Below are 6,705 nucleotides of genomic sequence, written 5' to 3' on the forward strand. Positions count from 1 at the left end.
TTATTTTTCAGTTCTAATTCCCCATAGTTACTCTCTGAAAATCTCTGATCTTACAAGAAATGACAATCTAATTTTCATTGTTGATAATGACACTGTAGAGATCTTCTCATGGAAATAGGATCCTGATATACATGAGATATGGGAAATTAACAAAACGAAAGGGTTGATGTCATCCTCTGTGCTCCCATAGATTCAAAAGATTAAGGGTTTCCTGTGTGCCTAACAAATAATAACCTACTAAATGAAAGGGGGCAAATTGTTTAACATCTAGCCACGCACATAAGTGGAATTTAATATTTGTTGGGTTGTATTTGCATGGTTGGGAAAGGCGGTTCGAAGAATGAGGAAAGAGCAAAACTAGCCTGATTCTTGGAGATGGGAGATGAGAAGCAAGGAAAGATTATTAAAAGGAAGTTTCATGTCCTATCTCCCACATCAGCACTTCCTTCTTCAGTGCTTACTTAGACTATTTAATTCAAAGCACACCCCAGGAACTCAGGAGATTTATAAAGACCCCAGAGGAATGGTCTAAGATGTTCTGTTTCTACAGTACTACCATGAGTCCAAAAGTAGCCTATAGCAATGCATGTCAATGAGTTTTCAGTTATTCTTTGGAAATGATCAGAAGAAGATTGGCAATGAACTCGGAATACTATAATTTAGGAGTCCCTGGTGGAAAGGAGAATGGTATGGAATTTTAAGAAAGTAAAAGAACTCTAAATAGCCAACAAAGACTCCATAGTACAACTCAAGAAGGCTTCTGACTCTGCTTATGATTTAAAAATCTGACAAAAAACCTACATGGGATGTTTTAAAATATGTCATAACAAGATGAAAATTACTTTATTCAACAGCCTAGAGACAACAAACCAGCTAATGTTTTTTTTTTTTTTAATTTGGAAAGAGGGAGACTCAAAAGGCTTTCAGTAATTAAGGTAAAAGACAATGTTATGTAGGTCCATGGTCTAATACATTATTTTCATCCAGCTTTTGTACTATACATATATTAGTGATCATTTTTAGCTTCTAGACAAAATGTGAGTCTCAAGATCAGGAAAAATGGGTTCAGATCCCACCTCTAACAGAACAGCTATGTTATCCACATCAAGCTACTGTCTCAGTGCTCCAAGTATATATTTAAGACTCAGTTTGGGGTAAACTGCATTCTAGGAAATATTTCCATATTATAAATAACAGTTCCAATCACTCTCCCTCTCCTCTATGAAAGATATCTTTAAAATTCTGTTAAACAGATTAACAAATTAGTTTCAATTCCTTCCAGAAATCCAGGGAAAGGAACAGCAGAAGCATCGAATGAAAAACTGTAACTAGGGTAGGATTTTATCCAGGACATCAAATTTAATAGGTGATGATAAGATTTGCAATCTTTTAGTACTGAAGAACCAACAGAACTTGATATACAGGCAAGGGTTGTGAGGGAGTCAGCTGCAACAGAGAAGTGAATGTTAAATTTTCAGTGGAAACATTTATACCACAGAAATCAGCAAATATTACAAATCAGGACTTAATTTATCTTATTAGCCAGATTTAAGAAAATGAAGGAAATATTATTGTATGTAATGCATATTAAAGTGTTCTAAATACACTTTTCTTTCTTCCCAAGCAAAATGTTAAAATATTTACCAGCACCCATTACATATAGGTAGCAAGAAAAATTGATTAAATATCATAGTTGTCCTACTTCCCCTCCCAAATGATCCCCTTCTCTTAGATCCATTTGCTTATTTTGCCAACAGTGATTTCATCAGGGCTGTTGCTTTAGATTTAAAAAGTTGATTTAAAAGTTTAATGGCTGTTTCTTGATCTTCTCATAGTTGTACTATCCCAGGTGCACAAGATTCATAGTTAAAATTATGTTGGCACTTACATTGAATATATGGGATCTACTTCCTATTTCCTGCTCTCTACCCTCATTTCTTCAAGACTCAAAAGATCCTTTTAATAAGTGAAACAGAATTGGCTACACCATGTTATTTGGAAAAAAATTAGGACAGCAGCAAACTATGCTAAGAAATGCCCTCCTAAAGCTGATTTATGTTACATCGAGCAGCTTGGTGGTATGGATGCTACCCAAATGCAAGGAATGTCTCTTAAAGCAATGGGTGACCCTTATCTTGTCCCTTTTTGTTTCCTGGTCACCACCCTCAACCTCCTTTATGCTTTCCCCCGGTTCCCTTAGTTCAAATCTTTCACAGGTGCAAATTGCAATCTTCTTTGTCCAAAATAGCATTCCATGGGGGGCAAAGGGTTAAGGCTGCAAAGACTTTCTAAGAAGAGTGATGAATACAGAAATCTAAATTCAGATCCCAGCAAACAGGACAACAGACTTTCAAATAAACGAGACTTTAGATATCTTTAGATATGCTTTAGATTTACATGTGAGGAAACAGAGTTGGAGATATGAGCACGTGACTTCCAAGGTCACTCACACAGAAAGTCAACAAGGAGATACTCCAAAAACAGTGCTTTCTGTTGCAATAAGAGATTACCTCTGACAGTAGCTATAACCCTGGGCCATTACCATATAAATCTCTGAACCTCGAGGTTCCTCAACTTTATAATATCTTTTTTTGAAAATATATACGTATAGATAGATAGATAGATAGATATAGATATATACACACATATGCACAAATATATACACATGTTGGTACACATGTGTGCATTATGTGTGTATTCTATTGCAATAAGAAGCTGCCTGTGACACTAGCTGTAACTCTGGGTCATTACCCTATAAATCTGAACGATTTCCTTAAGATCGTTTTAAAACATATATATCTTTACACACACACACACACACACACACAAACACACACATATATCATCTAAAACTATACAGACATGCAGACATGCACCATATATATATATATATATATATATATATATATATATATATATATATATATATATATATATATATATATGGTGCATGTCTGTATAGTTTTAGATGATGATGATGACCCTACTGATGGGGATGAGGGTTACTTGAGTTCATGAGGCCCTCGGCAGGAGGTGGTGTGTGGGAGATGAGACACCATGCCATATAATACAAATACAAAAATGCACCCGTCGCCTCAGGAGCAGCCCCTCAGTAAAACTTTACTAAGCTGCCTCCTTCACAAAATGAAGCTCACTTTTTTTCATATCAAAAATATTCACCCAAGCTTCGCTGGCAAACCTCAAAGCTGAGGTAGAAGGATGGTGCTTGCGTAATAGGTGAGGAGTGTAGGGGGGGTGACAGGATGAAGAGTGCCCCCTAAGCCTCAACAGTAGTTGGATGTAACCTAGAATGCCAGGATGGAGGATGGGAGTTGGGAGAAGGGCTGTGGCTTGGGTTTTGAGAAGCTGCACAGGCACACCACTATGGGGGAGGGATGGAAGGTGGCCGGGTCAGTGATGCTGGATCAACTTACGCTAAAAGCTTAGCATGCCCCGTGATGAATCTTTCACACAAGCATGTATTAAACACCTACGGTTTGCCAGGCAGGGACTGGGGGGTGGGGTGAAGTGTGTCTCTGCTTTCCTTTGTATTGCCAGTGCTTAATATGTGCGTGTTGATTTGATGAAAACCACAGCCCCAATCCACAAGGAGCTTATCTTCTGGCCCTACTAATACAAAGCATTTATATTAAAACATATTATTATAACATAACTATTATAAAAGGAATAATATAATAGGAAGTAATTTGACATCTGGGTCTATTTCACTTGTAATTTGGGGTGAACTTAAAGAGTGGGGAATTGCAAAAAATGAGAAAGGAGCGAAGAGAGCAAAAACTCTTTCTCTCCGGGTTATTGAGGGCACTGCAGGAGTCACGTTGCAAGCCTCCGAGCTTCCATCTCCTTCGAGATCAACTAAAAAAAGTGCCCAACTTGGGAAGAAGCTTGGTGAAGCTCAGTGAAGGAGTTGGGCTAAGGCTGCGGTGGGGCGCTACGCGTTGTTGCTGCTTTGCCATTGGCTGAAAGGGGGGTGGAGCTAGCCAGTCACTTGCGTTATAAGCCTTGGGGCAGTTAGCAGAGCCTCGTGCTCTGGGAACCTCGTGTGCTGTAGACAATTGTTCCAGATCTCCTCCGGGTACCCGGTGGAGCCAGTGAAGGGAAGGCGGGTGATAGCAGTTTGGATCCAGATCAAGAAAGCTGTTCCAGACCTAGAGAAGCAAGGCTGTGCTATAGCTGTGATCCTGACCCTGACCCTAACCCTGATTGATTGTGCTCCGTGGTTGCTGTTGGTGTGCCAAGCTCTGCCCCCTGCTTGCCCCGATGTCTCCCAAAGCCTCTCGGAAATCCCAGGCAGGTGGCCCCGAGGTCCCATCTCAAGAGGCCCAGGCCCTGGTAGGGAGCTCCGAGATTGAGATCCAACCCCAAACCGAGTCCCAACCCCAGTCCCAATCAGAGTCCCAGCCCCAGCCCCAACCCCAACCCGAGTCCCAGCCCCAGTCTCAGCCCCAGCCCCAGTCCCAAGCAGGTGGCCCCGAGAGTCCAGCCCCGCTCCAGTCCCAGGCTAGCACCTTGGAGGACCCGGCCACGATCCGGCCCCAGGAGGAAGGAACCTCGGAGGTGGAGCCCCAGTCCGGGCTCTCCTCCCAGTCCCAGTCCGAGTCCCAGTCCCAGTCTGAGTCCCAGTCCAAGCAGGAGCCCTCCTCAGGCTTCCAGCTCCAGACGAGGCTCCTCGAAGACCCATTCGAGACCCAGGCTGGCCCCTCGGAGGCCGCCCAGCTCGAGGCCGGAGCCCTGGCGGCCCAGACCCTGGGGCAGCTGGAGGCGGAAGCGGGCGCCCCAAAGCCCCCATTCCGCGTGGGCGACCAGGTGCTGTCACTGCACGGCTCGCTGCTGTATGAGGCTAAGTGCGTGCGCGTGGCGGAGGCGGCTTGCGGGGCGGCCACCGAAGCCGAGGCCGGCTCCCTCACCTACCTGATCCACTACACGGGCTGGAACAAGAACTGGGACGAGTGGGTCCCCGCGAGCCGCGTCTTCGAGTACTCGGAGACCAACGTGCGGCGGCAGCGCGAGCTGCTGGTGGCGCACCAGGCCCAGCTGCCACCCGGCAAGAAGGGGCGCGGGGGTCTCCGTGCCAGGAAGACGCCCGGCCTGCAGCAGCGTGGCCCCGCGCCCGAGACCCTGGGCGCCGGCGAGGGCGCCGGCCCGAGCCAGCTGTGCACGACCACCCCGGCCACCCGCCGCAAGCGCGCCCGCGCCGAGGCGGCCGCTGCCGAGAGCCGTGCTGCTGCTGGCGTGAGACCCGACGTGAAGGTGGACATCCCCGAGGAGCTGAAGCCGTGGCTCGTGGACGACTGGGAGCTGGTGACGAAGCACAATCAGCTCTTCTCCCTGCCGGCGCGCAAGAACGTGGACGCCATCCTGGAGGACTACGCGCGCTCTAGGACGGTCCCAGGCACGGCGGAAGAGAAGGCGTTCGCAGTGGTAGAGGTGGTGGCCGGCATCAAGGAGTACTTCAACGTGATGCTGGGCACGCAGCTGCTGTACAAGTTCGAGCGGCCGCAGTACGCGCAGATGCTGGCCCAGCACCCCGACGCCAGCATGTCGCAGATCTACGGCGCGCCGCACCTGCTGCGCCTCTTCGTGCGCATCGGGGCCATGCTGGCCTACACGCCCCTAGACGACCACAGCCTGTCCCTGCTGCTCGGCCACCTGCATGACTTTGTTGGCTACCTGGCTGAGAACTGCGGGGCCCTCTTCAGCGTGGGGGACTACGGGGAGGCGCCCCCCGAGTACCCGGAGAGGGCCGAGTGAGGATGCCGCGGGCAGGGGCGATTGGGGGTGCAGTAAAGGCTAGCTGATTGGGACTCACCTGCTCGTATAATGTGGGGCTTAGGACGCAAGAATCGGGAGCACGGCGGGGGCGGGGGAACCCGGCTGTGCAGCGGCCTTGGGTTTCAGGCTGGGTGCGGAAGGAAGCCGCCTCTGAAATGGAACCACCGCGGTGGGCCCGCCCTCTCTCTGTTATCAGAGGGCCAGAAAAGGACGACTTGTGTTTGTAGTTGTACAATCCCTTTGATTGTAAAGCTCCTCACAAGATAGGAGTTGACTACCTGCAGCTATTGACTATCCTTGACCAGCTGCTGCGTTCTTGGAAAGTTGCTAATTTTAGCATCTGATTTTTAAAAAGTCTTGAAATAAATCTTTTCATTGAAAATGGCCACATTTAATACTGGTTGTCTGATTTATTTAAAAGCACGACTTTTATTTAAAAGCAATAATCTTTGTCACGAATTATTAAAAAGAAATAAACGAGACGTGTTTTGTTATCTTTATTAAGTTATAAACGGAGACGTGTCTTATTACTCACATCCTGCGGAAAGTACCCACTGTTCGGGACAAGCATCATCTCCTGCGTTGTTTGGTGGTTTCAGTACAAACAAGGACAACCATGGGAAATAACTAAGGAAATATTATCCACTGTTGCAGCCAAGCGCCATCTTTACTTTGTTTGGTGGTTCAGTATAAACTGGGACAATCAAGGGAAATAGCAAAATTACCCACTAGTCCGGCCAATTGTGAAGCCTGTAGCATGGGCTAATACTATATAATACAATATGTGTGTGTGTGTGTGTGTGTGTGTGTGTATATTTGTGTACATATATATATATATATATATATATATATATATATATATATATATATATATATATACACACACACAAATACTATAATCGAGTCACAGGT

At 46.2% G+C, this 6,705-nt stretch overlaps 1 pseudogene; it reads left to right on the plus strand.

The window, feature by feature from the left end:
- The first annotated feature begins 4,033 nt into the window (after positions 1-4,033).
- LOC141564808 (mortality factor 4-like protein 1 pseudogene) lies at positions 4,034-6,187 on the plus strand (annotated as a pseudogene).
- The last annotated feature ends 518 nt before the right edge of the window (positions 6,188-6,705 follow it).

This window comes from Sminthopsis crassicaudata, chromosome 3 (genome assembly GCF_048593235.1).
Source record: "Sminthopsis crassicaudata isolate SCR6 chromosome 3, ASM4859323v1, whole genome shotgun sequence".
NCBI lineage: Eukaryota > Metazoa > Chordata > Mammalia > Dasyuromorphia > Dasyuridae > Sminthopsis > Sminthopsis crassicaudata.